Below are 18,390 nucleotides of genomic sequence, written 5' to 3'. Positions count from 1 at the left end.
CCACACACCACCGCACTCAACTGCTGGAGAAAAATCACCCAAGACCAACTACACGCAAACCTCGCTCTCAGCCCACCCACCGAACCCTCCAACACCGACGACGCTGCCCACAGCCTCAGACGCTGGATCGTCGACTGCGCCAACACCCTCGCCCCGCTGAAGAAACCCCCCCACATAGACACCAGCAAGAGGGCCAGCTGTCTCACCCCAGAACTCCTAGCCTCCAAGCGAGCCTGCTGGAAACTAGAGAAGAAATGGCACAGCGAACAGACTCCGGACAGCCACGCAGCCCACAAGGACGCCACCCGCAACCACCATCACCTCATCAGGACTGCCAAGAGGACCTCCTTCAAAGACGGCCTCGACAACAATGCATACAATAGCAAGGAGCTCTTCAACATCGTGAAGGAACTCTTCAACCCTAGCTCCAACTCCAACGACATCCTGCCGTCGCAAGCCCTGTGCGACTCCCACGCCACTTTCTTCCACCGCAAGATAGTAGACATCCACGACAGTTTCAACACCCAGACTGCCCCAACAGACAGCAACACAACAGACTCTCCGCACACCATCGACCACGACCCCCTGCTAGCCTGGATCAGCGTGATCATCGATGACACCATCAAGACCATGAGCACAATCCACTCCGGCTCCCCGTCGGATCCATTCCCGCACCACATCTTCAACAAAGCCAGCAGCTCCATCGCACCCCACCTGCGCAACGTCATCAATCTCTCCCTCGAGACCGTGACCTTCCCAGAGAGCTGGACACACGCCAAGATCAACGCCCTACTCAAAAAACCCAAGGCAGACCCTAGAGACCTCAAGAACTTCCGACCCATCTCTCTGCTCCCGTTTCTGTCCAAGGTCATCGAGAAGATCGTCAACAGACAGCTAACCCGATACCTCGAAGAAAACAGAATGCTGGACCCTTCCCAGTCAGGGTTCCGCAGCAACCACAGCACCGAGACCACGCTCATCGCCGCCACCGACGACATCAGGACCCTGCTGGACAACGGTGAGACCGCTGCCCTCATCCTCCTGGACCTCTCCGCCGCCTTCGACACCCTCTGCCACCGCACACTACGTGCACGCCTCCACGCCATAGGGATCCTCCGGCAGAACCCAGAGCGTCCGCCTCCCCCCATTCCGATCCGAAGCCTCCGAGATCATCTGTGGCGTACCCCAGGGATCCTCCTTCAGCCCGACACTGTTCAACATTTACATGGCCCCGCTCGCACACGTCGCCTGACAGCACAACCTCAACATAATCTCCTACGCCGACGACACTCAACTGATCCTCTCCCTCACCAAGGACCCCATCACCGCCAAAGCCAACCTCCACGAAGGAATGAATGCCGTCGCCGACTGGATGAAGATCAGCCAACTGAAGCTGAACACGGACAAAACGGAGGTCCTCATCCTCGGCTCCAACCCTTCAGCCTTGGACGACGGCAATGGGGGCAGCCCCGACACCCACCGACCACGCACGCAACTCATCCTCGACTCAACGCTCTCCATGACCAAGCAAGTCAACGCCGTCTCCTACTCCTGCTTCAACACCCTCCGTATGCTCCGCAAGATCTACAGGTGGATCCCGACAGATACAAGAAGAATAGTCACCCAGGCCCACGTCAGCAGCAGACTTGACTACGGAAACGCCCTGTACGCGGGAGCCCCGACCAAGCTCATCAACCGACTGCAACGCATCCAAAACGCCTCAGCACGACTGATCCTCGACGTACCACGCCACGGCCACATCACCCCCCACCTGAGAAACCTGCACTGGCTGCCCGTCAACAAGAGGATATCCTTCAAGCTCCTCATCCACGCACACAAGGCACTCCACAAGACTGGCCCAGCCTAACTCAACAGACGACTTTCCTTCTACATCCCCAACCGCCAGCTCCGCTCCACCGACCTCGCACTCGCCACCGTCCCGCGCATCCAAAGAACAACCACCTCGCCGCCAAAACCTGGAACACCCTCCCACTGAGCCTACGACAGACCCAAGACCTGCTGACCTTCAGGAGGCTACTCAAGACCTGGCTGTTCAATCAATAGCGCCTCCCCCCCTCCCAGCGCCTTGAGACCCTCACGGGTATGTAGTGCGCTCTACAAATGTTTGATTGATTGATTGATTGATTGATTGTTTGATTGATTGAAAAGGATAATATGGAGATAGAAAAGTGAAGAGCTATATTGCTGGTGGAATTTCCAAAGCAGGTGCTGTATTGCTGTACATAAGAAGGGGTGTTATTGATTTTGGTTTTGTCCTCCAATAGGTGCTGTACTGTGCTGTATTTTTGTCCTCCATTAGTTGCTGTATTACTGTATGCTTGTCCTCCAGTAGTGTCTGTATTGCTCTGGGCGTATCTCCTAGTAGGTGTTGTATTGCTATAGGTGTATCCCAGAGTATGTGCTGTATTGCTGTATGTTTGTATTCAAATGTGGTCAACAGAAGAGCAACTTTCAGAAATGCTACTGAGAGAGGGGCTAAGCCTCCACCCACATGTCGCTTACCTTAAATACAGCATTGATTGGGCAGAAGTAGTGTGCTTCCGCTGGAAAAGAATGCCTTTTTTGCATGTTTTACCTTGTGGAAATGCTTATGATCAATACAACAGGAAGCTCATGATCAAGGCAATATGCCTGTTCTATTTATTTTGAAAAGTTATGATAAAGGCAGATGGCCTAGTGAATTTATTTTAAAAAGCATAAGTTAGAGTCAATAAGTATTTATGGAGGTTTGTCATTACAACAGCCTTATAGCCTGCTGCTGAGGGCTATACCGGTTGTGAAAGGCCCTTACCCTGAGTTATAGGCCCTAGCCACAGGGTTATAACGAGGGCGAGGGCCTTTAACAATCGGTATAGCCCACGGCAAAAGGTCTACAAGGCTATTAGAACATCCCATCCACTAAGGGTAGAATGTACTAAAGTAAAAAGGGAGAAACCTTAACACAAACATTGGAAGGCTTATACCAGCCATTATTAGCCATTGTCTTCAATGGAGTTCCTAACATTCCAATGTTCTAATGTATAATATAGCCTGCAGAGTGGTATTTTGTTACGTAGAATCTCACAGATTACCGTAGCAGGCAAGGGTTTGTGTGACTTTTATCCCCTCTGACAAACCTTTGGGATAGAACATTTACACAGTGATAATATTTGTTAGGAGAGATTGTATCATGTTGCCAACTATAATTTTGTATACATTTGTACATTTTATGACTGTGTGATTGATGGTTGCCTTGTGAGAACGCTTACACTCAATTCAGTAGGCCTGAGTTGATTATTTTGGTTCATTGGTAAAACGTATGCCCTATGCCATAGGTCTGATCTTTTTATTATGAAAAGCTATGACACAGATAGTAAACCTGGCTTATTTATTTATTCTGAAACGCATTTGTTAAAACCAATAGGCTTTAAGGTGGCTTGCTATCATACCATGTTACAGACAATAAACAGGTATTTTGATAGATGAAATCTCCCAGATTGCTGTAGTTCGCAAAGGACGGGGGGGGGATACTTAAAAAATATATATAAACGTACCTTCCTGGGTCCCGCGGAACAGGAAGCAGGCAGCCTCCCTCCCCTCCCCTAAACCAATCACTGGCAGCGTTGTGATTGGTCGGACGTGCCCCAGCCAGGCGCTTATGGGGAGGTCATTTTCTCCATGTAGGCTGCATGCAGCCTACATGGAGAAAAGGGAGAGTGCAGTGTGCATGACTCGTTTGGTCAGCCCCAGATGGCCGACCAAACAGTCAGGGCCCACAGCATTTGGCAAGCCACTCCTCCCCTGGTCTCGAGCAGACCCACCACCTGCCCACCCCATCCAAACACTTCTGCTTTCTCGCAGTGCGAGAAGCAGATACATAAAATGGTATGTTCGAGGCATATGAGCTGCAGATTACACACTGTGCTTAGATCGCCATCTGGTGTTGGGCCCGGATGTTGCAGTTGTTTTTCTCTTGGAAAGTCTTTGGAAGTCACGAGGTATGTGACTCCTCCTTTGGGTCATATTGCGCATGGGCTTCGGCTCCATCCTCAGATTGTTTTTTTCCGCCATCAGGCTCGGATGTGGTCTTCGCGCTCCAGTTCGGAACCGTTCCAGTTTTCCTGTTCGGCGCACAATCCTCCCCCCTTCGACGGTATTGTCTCAATCGCGTTCTCCAACACTCGACGCGACTCTCAATAATCTAAGTCTTCGATTCCGGTCGTCGACGAAGGCCTTCGGGCCTACCTGGGCTCCGGTCCTGGCTGATGGAAAGGACTCCATTTAAGAAGTGTCTTCGATGTGAGTCGAAGTTTCCCCACACCGATCTCCATGAGGCGTGCAACCTCTACCTCTCCCCAGAACACGAGGCAAGGGACTGTCCAGCTTGCGCCTCCTTCCGATCGAAGAAGACGATCCGGGACCGACGAGCAAGGAGAATAATGGCTCACTCGTCGACTTCGATCCCCGACGACATCTTTGAAGAAGGCATCGATGTCCCGGAACAACAGCACACCGAAGAAGGCCTTGTCAGCGCCTCTGAAGCTGACAACGCCACGTCGAGGACATCACTCCGGCACAGAGGGACGTGAGTACAGACGTCAACCCCGACCCTAAACCCCTCTCCACGCCATTGAAAAAGGCTTTGGCACGCCTTCGCCTTCAGGCCTAGGTATGCACCAAAAGACTGCTTCCCATACTTTGCTTCCGAGCCCGGTTAAGAAGCCCATCAAGCCTTCAGGCAGCTCGGGCTCGAGCCAGCCTACCCTCTGTGCCGAAAAAACCTCATCGGCACCGACACCGAAAAAGAAAACATCCCTTTCCTCGTCTGCGCCGAGCTTGACACCGAAGCTCTCGGCGCCGAAGACTGGCACCGGCTCCTCGGCACCGATAACACCCTCGGAGCCGAGCAAGAAGCCAAAAAGCCTCGACTCTCAAACCTCGAAGCCGAATGCCACCTCAGAACCGAGGAAGTCAAAAGACACAGCTAAACCCCACGGTTCAAAACCAAGAACCAGTGCCGAATCGATGCCTAAAAAACCCACGGCTCCGACACTATCGAAACCGAAGGATCTGCCCCTTACAGACGAACTGTTTTGACCCGATCCTTACCAAAAAACCCTCGTAAAGAATCCAAAGACTGGGCATTTGTCGCTTAGCACCAGAAACAGATCACTGGACAAGTCTACACCAGCTCCACAACTAAAAAAGAGAGACTTTGCCACCTCCCCTTTGAGGATTCCTTCACCTCCTCCTCCCCCTCCTCCTCCTCCTCCTTCTCCTCCCCCACCCCATCATTCTCCCACACCATCTACAGATGAGGATGATGATGATGACATTATTTACGACACAGGGGACGGGGCGGACAACCAACCAACAGGGGACCCTTCTCCTACAGGCTCCCCAGACCCATGAGACGACTACAACATCTCAGACGTCCCTAACGTCCCGCAGGATGATCTTTACCCTTCTAGACCCTCCTCCCCAGAGGACACCATGGGCTTTAACCAGCTACTCCATAGGGCTGCCCGCTATCACGGGGTTGATCACACACCCCGTAGAGGAAGACTTCCTCTTAGATACATTCGACACTGCACACAGGTCCACCTCAATCCTGCCAATGCTTAAGGGGGTTATAAAGCATGCAACAGAGGTTTTTAAAGACCCAGTTAGGGCCAGGGTCATTAACCCACGCATTGAGAAAAAATATAAAGCCGCCCCAACAGACCCACCCTATATTAAAGTCCCCGCACCACTAGACTCCCTGGTAGTCTCCAATGCGAGGAAACGTGCCAATTCCCAGGCATCAGGTGAGGCTCCACCACCAGATAAGGAATCTAAACTCCTAGACGCCTCTGGCAAACGGACAGCGTCCCAGGCGGCCAACCTCTGGCGTATCGCTAACACCCAAGCGCTCCTTGTCAGATATGACAGAGCACATTATGATGAGCTGGAGTCAATCATGCAACACCTCCCTGACAAATATAAACATATGGCCAAGGAATTGATTCAAGAGGGTAAAACCATTACAAACACTTCCATCCGTTGTGCCCTCGATGCAGCTGACACCGCCTCCAGGGCAATAAATACCAGCACCCTTCTGCGTAGGCATGCTTGGCTACGCATCTCAGGTTTCAAACCTGAGGTTCAGAGTTCCATCCTCAACCACCCCTTTGATGAGAAACATCTGTTTGGTCCTAATGTCGATATAGCCCTCGAAAAAATGAAGAAGGACACAGACATGGCAAAATCTATGGGAGCCTTGCAGTCGCAAGCTCCCAGGCGCTCCTTTCGCCGTTCCTCCTTAAGAAGCAACACCAGAGGTTACTCCTCCGATAGTGCCTCCACTTCCTACAAAACCCCTACCCAATCCACCTTCACTAGGAGTTATCAAAGAGGCAGTTACAGAGGTAACAACAAATAAGGCAGAGGCAAAACTAACACCTCCCGCTTTGCCTCCACCCCCACCCAGTGACTTCCCTCCACTTCCCCCAGACTATTCCACTCCAGTCGGGGCAGACTCCACAATTTCCTTCCTGTCTGGGCTACCATCACCTCAGACAGATGGGTACAACAAATAATCCAATCAGGTTACTGTCTAGAGCTAACATCTACCCCCCAACCATTCCACCCAAACAGTGCCCAATGTCACAGGAACATTTGTCACTTCTAAAGCAGGAGTTAATCTCCCTCCTACAAAAAAATGCAATAGAACTAGTTCCTGCCCACCAACAAAACAAGGGAGTTTACTCCCTATATTTTCTCATACCAAAGAAGGACGGCTCTCTCAGGCCCACTCTGGACCTCAGACCCCTAAACCAATACATACACTCAGACCATTTTCACATGGTCACACTCCAGCAGGTAATTCCTCTGATCTCCCAAAACGACTTCCTAACCCCCATAGACCTCAAGGACGCCTATTTCCACATTCTCATTCACACCGCTCACAGGAAGTTTCTCAGATTCGTAGTAGACGGTCACCACTACCAATTCAAAGTACTCCCCTTTGGAGTCACCACAGCGCCACAAGTGTTTACCAAGTGCCTAGCAGTAGTGGCAGCACACCTGAGAAGACAACACATCCACATCTTCCCATATCTAGACGACTGGCTTATAAAAGCCAGCTCATACAACCAGTGTGTGCAACACACTCACGCCACTATCCAACTACTTCACGACCTGGGCTTCACAGTAAACTATGCCAAGTCCCATCTGCATCCCTCCCACGTACAACAATACCTCGGTGCCACCATAGACACCTCAAAAGCGTTAGCCTACCCCAGCCCTGCCAGGATAGCAAGCATACAAGCTCTTTGCGCCAAATTTCAACCTCAACACTCTCTTCCAGCCCGAGTGTTTATGCAACTTATAGGGATGATGGCCTCTTGCATATTCATAGTACCTCATGCAAGACTCCAGATGCGTCCTCTCCAAGAGTGCCTAGCACACCAATGGAACCAGGCTCAAGGTCAACTAACAGATCTGGTGTTGGTAGACGGTCGTGCCCATCGCTCTCTGCAGTGGTGGACCACCAAAAACCTTTCCAAAGGGCGACCGTTCCTAGAGCTGGTTCCTCAAATAGTTCTAACAGCGGACACATCGCTCTCCGGCTGGGGAGCTCATCTACTACATCACACCATGCAGGGCAGGTGGACACCTCAACAAAAGTTACTTCACATCAACCATCTGGAGTTACTGGCCATATTTCTAGCCCTGAAAGCCTTTCAAACACACGCCTCAGACAAGGCTGTCTTAGTCCGCACAGACAACATGACAGCAATGTACTACATCCAAAAACAGGGCGGCACACACTCTCTGCAGCTCTCTCAGCTAGCACAGACCATATGGAGGTGGGCCACACCTCAAAATATTTTTCTCCTAGCACATGTCCCAGGAGTCCAAAACACCATTGCAGATCTGTTGAGCCGTCAAACTCAGCAAATCCACGAGTGGGAACTTCATCCACAAGTTCTTCAACCATTCTTTCAAATGTGGGGGCAACCACAAATAGACCTCTTCGCCACCCACGAAAACGCCAAATGCCCAAGCTTCGCCGCCAGATATCCACACCCATTGTCCAAAGGCAATTCGATATGGATGAACTGGTCAGGCAGATTTCCGTACGCTTTTCCGCCTCTCCCACTCATTCCATTAGTGATGCGCAAACTACAGCAACATTCCCTAACTCTCATCCTAGTTGCTCCAACTTGGGCCAGACAACCGTGGTACACCACATTGCTGGAACTCTCCGTAGTTCTGCACCAAAAATGACACCTTTCTCCACGCCTCTTAACCCAGAACAATGGAGAGATCAGACACCCGGACCCAGCTCAGCTCAACCTTGCGATCTGGCTCCTGAAATCCTAGAATTTGGTTACCTTAATCTTCCCCCTGACTGTATGAACGTCATTAAAGAAGCTAGACGACCTACCACTAGAGCTTGCTACGCAGCCAAGTGGAAACGTTTCGTGATTTATTGTCACAACAATAATGTCAATCCCTTAGATGTGTCTATCCAACACATCATAGGCTACTTACTACACCTACAAAGATGCAACCTAGCCTACACGTCTATTAGACTACACCTTGCTGCCATAGCAGCCTATCTACAAAATAGACAGCATCTATCACTCTTTAGAGTACCTGCCATAAAAGCCTTCATGGAAGGCCTCAAAAGAATAATTCCCCCTAGAGTGCCACCCTCACCGGTGTGGAACCTAAACATCGTTCTCACAAGACTAATGGGGCCTCCATTCGAACCTCTACATAAATGCGAGCTTCAATTTTTAATGGGAAACAGCTTTCCTTGTAGCCATTACTTCCCTCAGAAGGGTCAGTGAGATACAAGCACTCACCATTCAAGAACCTTTTCTGCAAATGCATCATAATAAGGTGGTTCTCCACACTAATCCAAAATTCCTTCCTAAAGTCATTTCTCCCTTTCACCTCAATCAATCTGTGGAACTGCCCATATTCTTCTCGCAGCCACAAACCATTACAGAAAGAGCTCTACACACCCTAGACGTCAAAAGATCTTTACTCTACTACATCGAGAGAACACTACCTTTTCGCAAGACCAAACAACTATTCGTGTCTTTCTCACCACCACACAAAGGCAACCCCATCTCCAAATCTGGGATAGCTAGGTGGATTGTTAAATGCATACAGATTTGCTACCACAAAGCAAAACAAACGCTATCTGTTCCCCCTAAAGCCCACTCTACACGTAAGATAGGGGCTTCCATGGCATTTTTAGGGAACATCCCCTTAGATGATATCTGCAAAGCAGCTACATGGTCTACACCGCACACTTTCACTAAACATTATTGTGTAGATGTGCAAACTAAGCAACAAGCTAGTGTGGGCCAGGCTGTCCTCAAAACACTGTTTCAAACAACTGCAAAAGATACTGGTGGTCGCCGCTAGGAGGGGGTACTGCTACACAATCTATGCACAGTGTGTAATCTGCAGCTCATATGCCTCGAACGGAATATGCTACTTACCAGTATGCATCTGTTCTTGGCATGTAGAGCTGCAGATCTACACACACCCACCCGCCTCCCCGGCTACCTTTATCTGTTCCAGTTTTATCTTATTTAGATACAGCACACATGGGCATCTTTCCTGTTTCTTACAAAGCTCCATCATTTCCCCGCTGGCGAAAAACAATCTGAGGATGGAGCCGAAGCCCATGCGCAATATGACCCAAAGGAGGAGTCACATACCTTGTGACTTCCAAAGACTTTCCAAGAGAAAAACAACTGCAACATCCGGGCGCAACACCAGATGGCGATCTATGCACAGTGTGTAGATCTGCAGCTCTACATGCCAAGAACAGATGCATACTGGTAGGTAGCATATGCCTTTTACCATTTTATATGTTTCTGCTTCTTGCACTGCGAGAAAGCAGTGTGGCAGGGTTCCTCCGCCCTAATGGAGGAGCCGCCCCTGGATTTGCCTCCATCACATTCAAATGCTTAACAAATATTAGGTAGAGTTATCTACATTGTATGTATCCGTTTTTTATTCTAAACATAATTTTACTGACTTTTATAAAGAAACAAGCAAAACATTGCAATAACTAATCCACTTACCCCCACTCCCCTCTCCCTAAAAGTCCAGTCCCCACCACAGCATGCATACAACACATATTGGATCGCAAAGTACATTTCAAATCTGCCAATACATGTATCATAATCCTGGCTACACTTCTACACATTTTCTTCCCCTGAGTTATCACTCATATCCACATTTTTTTAGGGAATCTAATAAGTGATCCCATGCTCGTACACTTTCAGTTGATCCTTTTCCTTTCCATAGACCACTATACAGTACTAAACTCTCATAACCTGCCTACCGGATCAGCTCATGTTTCCATTTATACCACACTTGGGGGCCTGGACGCCTTCCAATTCATGGTTACCTCACCCGTATAACAGGTACCATGTCGATAAACCCTGTTCTGTTTTTGCGCTTAACATGTCTTGGAAATCCCCTTAGAAGACTGACCACAGGCGTACACTCAATACATCTCTCCGTCACCTCATTAATAAAGGACACTACCTCCCTCCAGTATCCTACCAATAATGAACATGACCACACCAGGTGTGAAATTTCTGCTCCTTGTTCCACACATCTAGGGCACGCCACCGCTGTCTGATAAAGCTGAGCTATTTTCCCTGAAGTTAGATATGCCCTGTGTAAGTAAAAAAGAAACAAACACAGTGTCTGAACTTGCAAGAATCTTAGTCCAGTCCGCCTCAGGAATGGGGTGTGCCAAGTCGTCTTCCCACTTCTCTCTAAGACCTAGAAGGGGCGGTATCATATCAATTCTTAATGCCTGATAAAGACCTGTCATTGCTTTCATGCTGCCTGATGTAGTACACAATATTTGACAAGCACTGTGTAATTGAGGCCATACCCCAGTGGCAGCGCACCCTGGCAGTCACCCCTGATGTAATAAAAAATGCCCTCTTGAGATCTCAAAAGAGGCAGAAAATTCCATAAATGGTAGTAGTACCCCGTCTCTATACAGATCTGCTATCCTATGCACCCCTTGGTTAGCCCATTTTTCTATGCCTCTCAATTTTCCCCCTGGATTGATTTTCTCCAAACTTCTCAACGGTATGTCCAGAGCATAGGGCATCGGACTATGAGTTTGTTGGAGTGCACAACCCCAACAGTGTTGCACATCCTTTAACCCAGTGGGTATTCCCCGCACAGGTTCTCTGACGGGGGCCAGGAGTATTGTATACAGCACTTCCAAGCCTGGTAACATCTCCAAATTTGCCTCTTCTGGAAATCTTTGTGAGCGAATCCACTGTACAAACCATTGTAACTGTGCCGCTAGTAAATAGGTTCCCATATCTGGTGTAGCTAATCCTCGTTGCCCGTTGTAATTTGGCCATGGCCACTCTACGCTTCCCCGTTCCCCATATAAGATAAATCAACATGGAATCAAGTGCCTGAAAAACTCTAGAAGGTATCACCAGTATTGTGTTGTGTTGTGAAGAAGTAAAGCAATTGGGGCAACACCACCATTTTTAGGTCTCACTGAGCCAGCGCATGCGCTGCTCTGCGAGAAATTTAGTGAGTGGCTTTTGAAAGTGCTACCACAGGCTTTTCCTGGCCTCAAGCTTGCGTGCATGTGTGCGTGCACGCGCGCAGCCGCCATGTGAGTTTCTGTCAAGGCTCATTAAGCCTTGTGTGCCTCTCTCCACGCTTCAATTCCCTCCCCCTCCCCCACCACAGATCGCGTCACTCTGCTGGCCGCCACTCCCCCCCCGCTCACACCCGCTGCCACACCATCCCATCCTCTGTCCTGCTTTAATTACCACCAACATTCCTCTCTCGGCCCTCGCGTTGCTTGTTCTCTTTCCTATATCCCTTCCTTTTATTTCCCGTTTTTCGCGCCTGCCTCGTCCGTCCTATTTCCCAAATTCCACTCACTCCGATATTTATTTCCCAAATTCCACTTACTCCGACATTTTAATTCTCGCGCTGTTTGTGATAATCATACAGTTCGACGAGCTGTTGTTTCACGACATTTTATTACTGGAAACATTCGTAAAAACAAAACATTAACTAGTTTAATTTTTATTGAAACGCAATACATTTTCCTACGTTATACGTCGGTTTCATAAAACGTAGAACGCAACATATAGTTTACAATTCCCGAATTACTGGCTGAAAAACGGTATGTTTCGTAAATGTTATTACGGAATGTTTAATTTATCCTCAATATTTTCAAAATGTTTTTTATGTCTGGTTGACGACGCCTGAAAGACAAAATATCCAATGATATCTTTTCAAAATCGAACTATTATTCACACCCACGGGTTTACAACTTTAAAGGGGCAGAGGGGGGTTAACTATCGTGCAGAATTGCACATTTCGTGTAGCTTTTTCTACGTAATAATACCAGTTTAGATTAATAATTTTCGAAACTGCGAGCTAATTCACAAGCCAACAAAGTGTAACAAAATCTACTTTCGTTGCACTTTGAAAACACGTTCTGGCTCAAAGTGTGTAAATTTCCACTGATTTCCATATCTCAAAATACTTTGCTTTCCTCAACTGAAAGACTTTTGTTGCGTTCAATTTAAAATATGTACAATCAAATATGTATCATCTCAGTGATATTGAAACTAGAATATTTAAATTTTTTAATTGAGCACTATGCCCCCGTGAGCCCATCTGCGCTGCCTTTCAACTTTTCTTATTATTTATGTACATTATATTTTTTGCTTAAAGGAATTTAACTATCATTGAAAGCGGGCACGATTCCAACTGTAACATTTGATTGGTCCAGTTTTACATACGCCTCGTCAGGGGTAGTAAGCGCTATATAAATCTCAAAATAATCAAAAATCTCTTCCAAAGTTTAAAACTTCGCTAAACTAGACATCTTCAGACAATGTTTGTGGGCTATACAATTCAAATTTTTGTGATCAAAAATGCCTAAAGCTTTTCCATTCAATCAGTATGCTGCTGGTGCGTCCAAGGGAAATACAGGGCTGTTGGCATGAATTGGTGTAACACAATGAAGTGGCAGCAGGCGGTGTGAAGCAGGCAGCACGGGTAGTTACAGCATGTGCTTCCAAGAGACTTTCATGCGCACAGCTGCTTTTCTGAATAACGTTTCCAGCACACTATGCTTAATTACAGAGTAAAAAGCAAAAATACTTATTTATTTTTCCATGCGCGAGGGTTATGAACATGCCTCATTTAATATCAGGCGAGAATATAAAACTAACAGACTGGCTTTTCCATGAAGGTCCCTGGAAAACAGGCTGCCTATTTATTCATTTAGAAGTGCCATAAGGGATGTCAGTTCACAAAAACGCTGAAGTAGTAAAAGTTAGATCGTGTACAGTTTTACCCCGATTACATCATAGTTAACCCCTTTCCTTCCCTTATCTCCTCAACAGCCTCCTTTGATGCATGACTAAACACTTACACAGGGTAATATGCAGCATGGCTAAACACTTATAAGGTCCCATAAGCGAGACCTATTGGCTATGCCAATGCTTGTTGCTACTGCTATTCGTCCTGCTACTGAAAGCGACATTGTTCTCCAGAAATTCACACATATCCGTAAGCCTCTAGTAGCCACACCAATATTACCCTCCAATAAATTAGTGGGTGTATGGTGTAATCGAACCCCCAGATATTTTAGACAGGTTCCCTTCCAAATAAGTCCCCGTTAGCTCCTCAAGTTGCGGCACATCTTCCAGTAATGGGAACAAGTATGATTTATTCCAATTTATGCATAAGCCGGAGGCTTGCCCAAAACCCCTCTAGGAGGCTTATAGCATGAGGTAAATCTACATTTGTAGCTTTGCGAAATAACAACATATCATCAGCATATAATGCCGGATGCCCTGTACCTCCAGTCTCCTGTAGATCCCTCCAGTCCTCACATAACTTGCAAGTGGTTTCATAGCAATTGCAAACAATAATGGTGAAAGTGGGCACTCTTGTCGAACCTCCCTTCCCACCACATATTTTTCGGAAATATGCCTACCCATTCGGACTCCAGCAGTAGGTGCGGTATACAGATGCTTCGCCCATTTGACAAATCAGTTACCCAATCCCATCTTATTGAGCACCCTATAAAGGAAATCCCGGTGAAGACTATCAAAGGCCTTTTCAATATCTATTGCCATAATCACTTATTTTTCTTTGTCATCAAGATCAGATTCCATAATCGCCAGCACCCTCCTAATATTAAGGGCCATATTATGGCCCGGGATGAACCCAGACTGGTCTGCATGTATTAATTTGGGCAGAAATGGTGATAGGCGCATTGCCAAGACCCTACTAAATATTTTGTAATCTAGATTTAGCATGGAAAGCGGGCAATAAACCCCTACATCCTCTGGGGCTCTTCCTGATTTTAACAACGGGATTACTGAAGCCTTCACAGTTGTGTGGGGCAAGAGCCCCGCCTTTGCAGGCAGCCGAGTCGAGATTAACCAGCTTCTGTGCCAACGCCTCCATATAAGTAGCATAAAATTCCACAGGGAGCCCATCCAATCCGGGGACTTTCCCTCTTGCCATATACTTTATATCAGCCATCACTTTCTGAATAGTAATGTCCCCACACAGGTCTCTTGCCTTCTCCACTGTAATCCTCTGCAAGTCTATGGGATCTAAAAACTCACTGATAAACTGTGACGAAGTTCCAATGACGCACTATATAACTCTGTATTAAATTCCCTAAGTCTTCTATTGATTGCCTCCAGTGTATAGAAGTGTGTGTCATCTTCAGAATCCACCTCCAGTATCTGTGTGCCTCTATTCTTGGGATTTGTGAGCCAAGCCAACAGAGTACCGGCCTTGTCATGCTCCGCATGCACCCTTGTAATATACTCTCTGTAGTCAAAGCAGCATAATTTTTCTGTGTCTAATGCTACTTGCTCCCTGGTGTCTAAAATCTGCTGCTTCAGATCCTGCTTTACAGGCCTCGCTAACTCCAGTCCTCACAACACTTTCTCATGCTTCTTAATCTCTTTCACAAGGGTATGCCTAACCCCCCCGTATCTCCGATATACGGTGCCTTCGAATAACAACCTTGAATGCATCCCAATCGGTCAGAGGAAATGCAGTCGAAGCCTCATTCTCCTGAAAATAATTGTCCACTGCTTCTCCTATGACATTGCAAAACACTGGCTCTTCCAAGGCCTCAACTTACAAGCGCCAGTCCTGTATTTGTGCCTGTTCTCTATTCCAGTCCAATGAAAGTAGAACAGGATAATGGTCAGAGGTCTTCCTGCATAAATACTCCACATTTTCTACCTCATGATGCACCGCAGGGTGACACAAGAATGTATCCAATCGCACATGAACATCAATGCAACCCTGAAAAGTATGAGTAGTCACTAATATCAGGGTGCGAACACCTCCACAAATCCACTAACCAGCATCTTTGTTGCCAATTTCTAAATTGTCTAGCAGCACGATGCACCAGCAAGTGCATCATGATTATATGTGATCTATCGTGGTCTGGGTCTGCGATACAATTGAAGTAACCACCCAAGAGGATACTATGTGTCATGTATGGTGCCAATTTCCTCGTTAATTCCTGAAAGAACCCACCCTGATCCGTATTTGGAGCACAGATCCCCACAATGGTCAGGTCCCGCCCTGCCAAACGCCCCGACACCACCACATATCTTCCTCCTGGGTCAATTAATTAATTTGTTTACTGAAAAGGTACACGATGGCGAATCCATATCAAAACCTGTCTTGCGAAAGCAGAAAATGAGGTGGCATACAACTGGCCCTGCCAACTCTTTCTTAAAGTCACCCCCTGACGCTGCAAGATGGGTCTCCTGCAGTAATGCAATGCCTGTTTCCTGTCTTTTTAAATAGGCATGGACTTTATAGTGTTTAGTCATGTTATTCAATCCCCGCACGTTCCAATAAAATTGTACGACATGTTAGACATCTAATCTTTTCCGAATCTTCACACATATACTTTGCGTTATGGACCATTTGACTTCTTACCATACATAACCAAAACCGAACTCCCCAGCTCCCTAACCCCAGGACAAGAAGGAGCGCACTCCCCATTCAAACTGAATAATTCCCACCTTCTATACTACACATAAGGGGTTGCGCCTATCCACCCGCCTCCCCGCCGCCACTCACATCACCCACCTCTCATTCAGAATGAAACCACCCACCACATATTCCTACATTTACTATGTTTCTCTACTCATTGTATGTGCTTCCTCCATTCAGAAAGATGCTGCCCTACATTTACAATATTTTTGCACTATTTCAAGAAATGTAATTGTGTCTGTTCAGGTTATCAAAAGATATCATCAGATGTGCCAGGTGTGACATGTGGTAAGATCACCTCCCACTCAGAGTCGGTGGGCCCATCTGTTTCCATTCTCCTCTCATCCTCATCAGTATTTTGGGTAAGGGATTGCAATTTTGCCCCAATACAACCCACTATCTCCCTGACCAGTCTTTTCTGCTCCTGACAAGCCTGTAGCCTAGAGGGAACTGCACTTCCACCTTTCCTTCCTCTGCTTTCAGGATGTCTAACTGGCTGCTTCTTGTTCTTGGGACGAGCGCCCTCCCCCTTGAGGGAGCTGATCCATCCACTCAGAGAGCAGTTGTGGTGAGTTTAAAACAGTGGCTCCCAGCCATAAGTATCACGAACCCTAGCAGGAAACAACATTGCATAAGTAATCCCCTATCTCGGAGGGGTCTCTTGACCTCTGTAAAAGAAGCCCTTCACTTCTGTACTTTCCTGGTGAAATCAGGGACCACCATTACTCTCTTGTTCTGTGCAAAGATATCACCCTTCATTTGTTCCTGCACCAGGATATGATCCCGGTCTTTAAAATACAGCAATCTGGCTTCACTTGTCTTGGCGGCTCTCCAGGCAGAGGAGCCCTACCAGGTACCTGATTTGCCCTTTCCAGAGCATAGTGCTGAGAAAGCCCCACCAGAGCCACTACAGGAATGTAGTTCTGTTTCTATTGGTCCCCTCTATCCATTCTGATAGCCTTATAATGCAAATATTATTCCTTCAGGCCCTATTCTCTGAGTCCTCCTCCCTTGTTTCCATCACTTTTGCTATCTTCTCAGGGAGGTTTTGTTGTTTCGGTATGTCTGACATTTCAGGGGTTATTTCGCCTAATGTGCATTGTGCACTAGTGACCTTCTCCACCAGACGGCGATGATCCTCTCTTATTAGTCTCTGCTCTGCCACCAGGTCATTGATTTTCCTTTCTAATGCTTCTTGCGAAGCAGCAATAGCCTGCAGGATAATGCCCAGGGTCGCTGCCGGGCATTCCTGTCTTTTCTCACTTGCTCTCTGCTCCTCAACTACCACTGGCAGCTACCCTATTATTAGGCCATTGCCTGTTTCTTCTTTCTTGGTATTTTTTCCTATTGTGTTAATAACACACAGTGCTATATTTTGAAAGTGTCAAGAGCAAGAGATTGTGTTTAGAGACTGTGTTTATGGTGTGTTGTGGTTTAGGAGTGACAAGTGTGTTTTTCGCGGTATAGGCATTTCAAACAGGCAAGAGCCTCACATCTAGTTCTGGCAAGTGTCTCGCAGCGCATTCTCACGCAAGCCCCTCCGGCTTCCCTGGTTCAAACACGCCACAGTTGAACTGTTTCCAAGTGTTTCGTTCACATTTCGTAAGTACCTCTCCTCAACACTGTTTCTAAATGTCTTTTCCCAGTAGGCTTCACAGTCAAGCCTGCATTTTGGGGGAAAGCCAAGCCAGTCCGCCGCCTTTCCGAGGCCCCAATCCGATGGCAGGCACAGTAGGCGCTACACTGTTTCCGTGCACCGCTGCAACATGTTTTGCCATCCCGGCCACAAACTTCTTAACTCTTCTGCTTTTAGGCTCTATACTATTGCCAGTCACAGCTCTCATCCACTTACCAACTAGTGCGGTATTGGACCTTGTGGAGCAGCCACCACAACAAACATAAATGTCTTTTATACTTCCATTCTCCAGACGCTTCATATCAGGTTCTACACTGTTTCCGTGCGTTGCTGCAACATGCTCTGCTCTCCCGGCCACACTGTTTACAAATGTATCCTTTATCTCTGCCCTTTTGGCCACACTGTTTCCCAAGGTATCCTTTATTTCCTCCAACTCCACTCCATTCTCACATTGTTACAAAATGTATTTTTGATAGACCTCAAAATGTACTTTTATCTTCCTTCAGAATGAGTTTCTGATTGCTTCAGGTATTGCGTTGTGTTTTTTTAAACCGGTCTCAGGCCTCTTCCGCAGCTGCCACTAATCTCCAGACTAGCACGGCACTTAGCCTGCCATTTTGTGGAGCAGCCACCTCAACATACAGGCGAAAGGTTCTCGGCCACCCTGTATATTTTTGCATGTCTTC

At 47.4% G+C, this 18,390-nt stretch overlaps 1 protein-coding gene across 3 annotated transcripts in view; it reads left to right on the top strand.

The window, feature by feature from the left end:
- The window catches only part of SALL2 (spalt like transcription factor 2), a 673,107-nt gene that overhangs the window by 65,011 nt on the left and 589,706 nt on the right, over positions 1 to 18,390 (top strand). The gene's annotated exons all lie outside the window — the stretch shown is intronic.

The sequence above is a fragment of the Triturus cristatus genome, chromosome 1_1, assembly GCF_964204655.1.
Source record: "Triturus cristatus chromosome 1_1, aTriCri1.1, whole genome shotgun sequence".
Taxonomy (NCBI): domain Eukaryota; kingdom Metazoa; phylum Chordata; class Amphibia; order Caudata; family Salamandridae; genus Triturus; species Triturus cristatus.
This window is presented reverse-complemented; position numbering and strand designations above follow the sequence as displayed.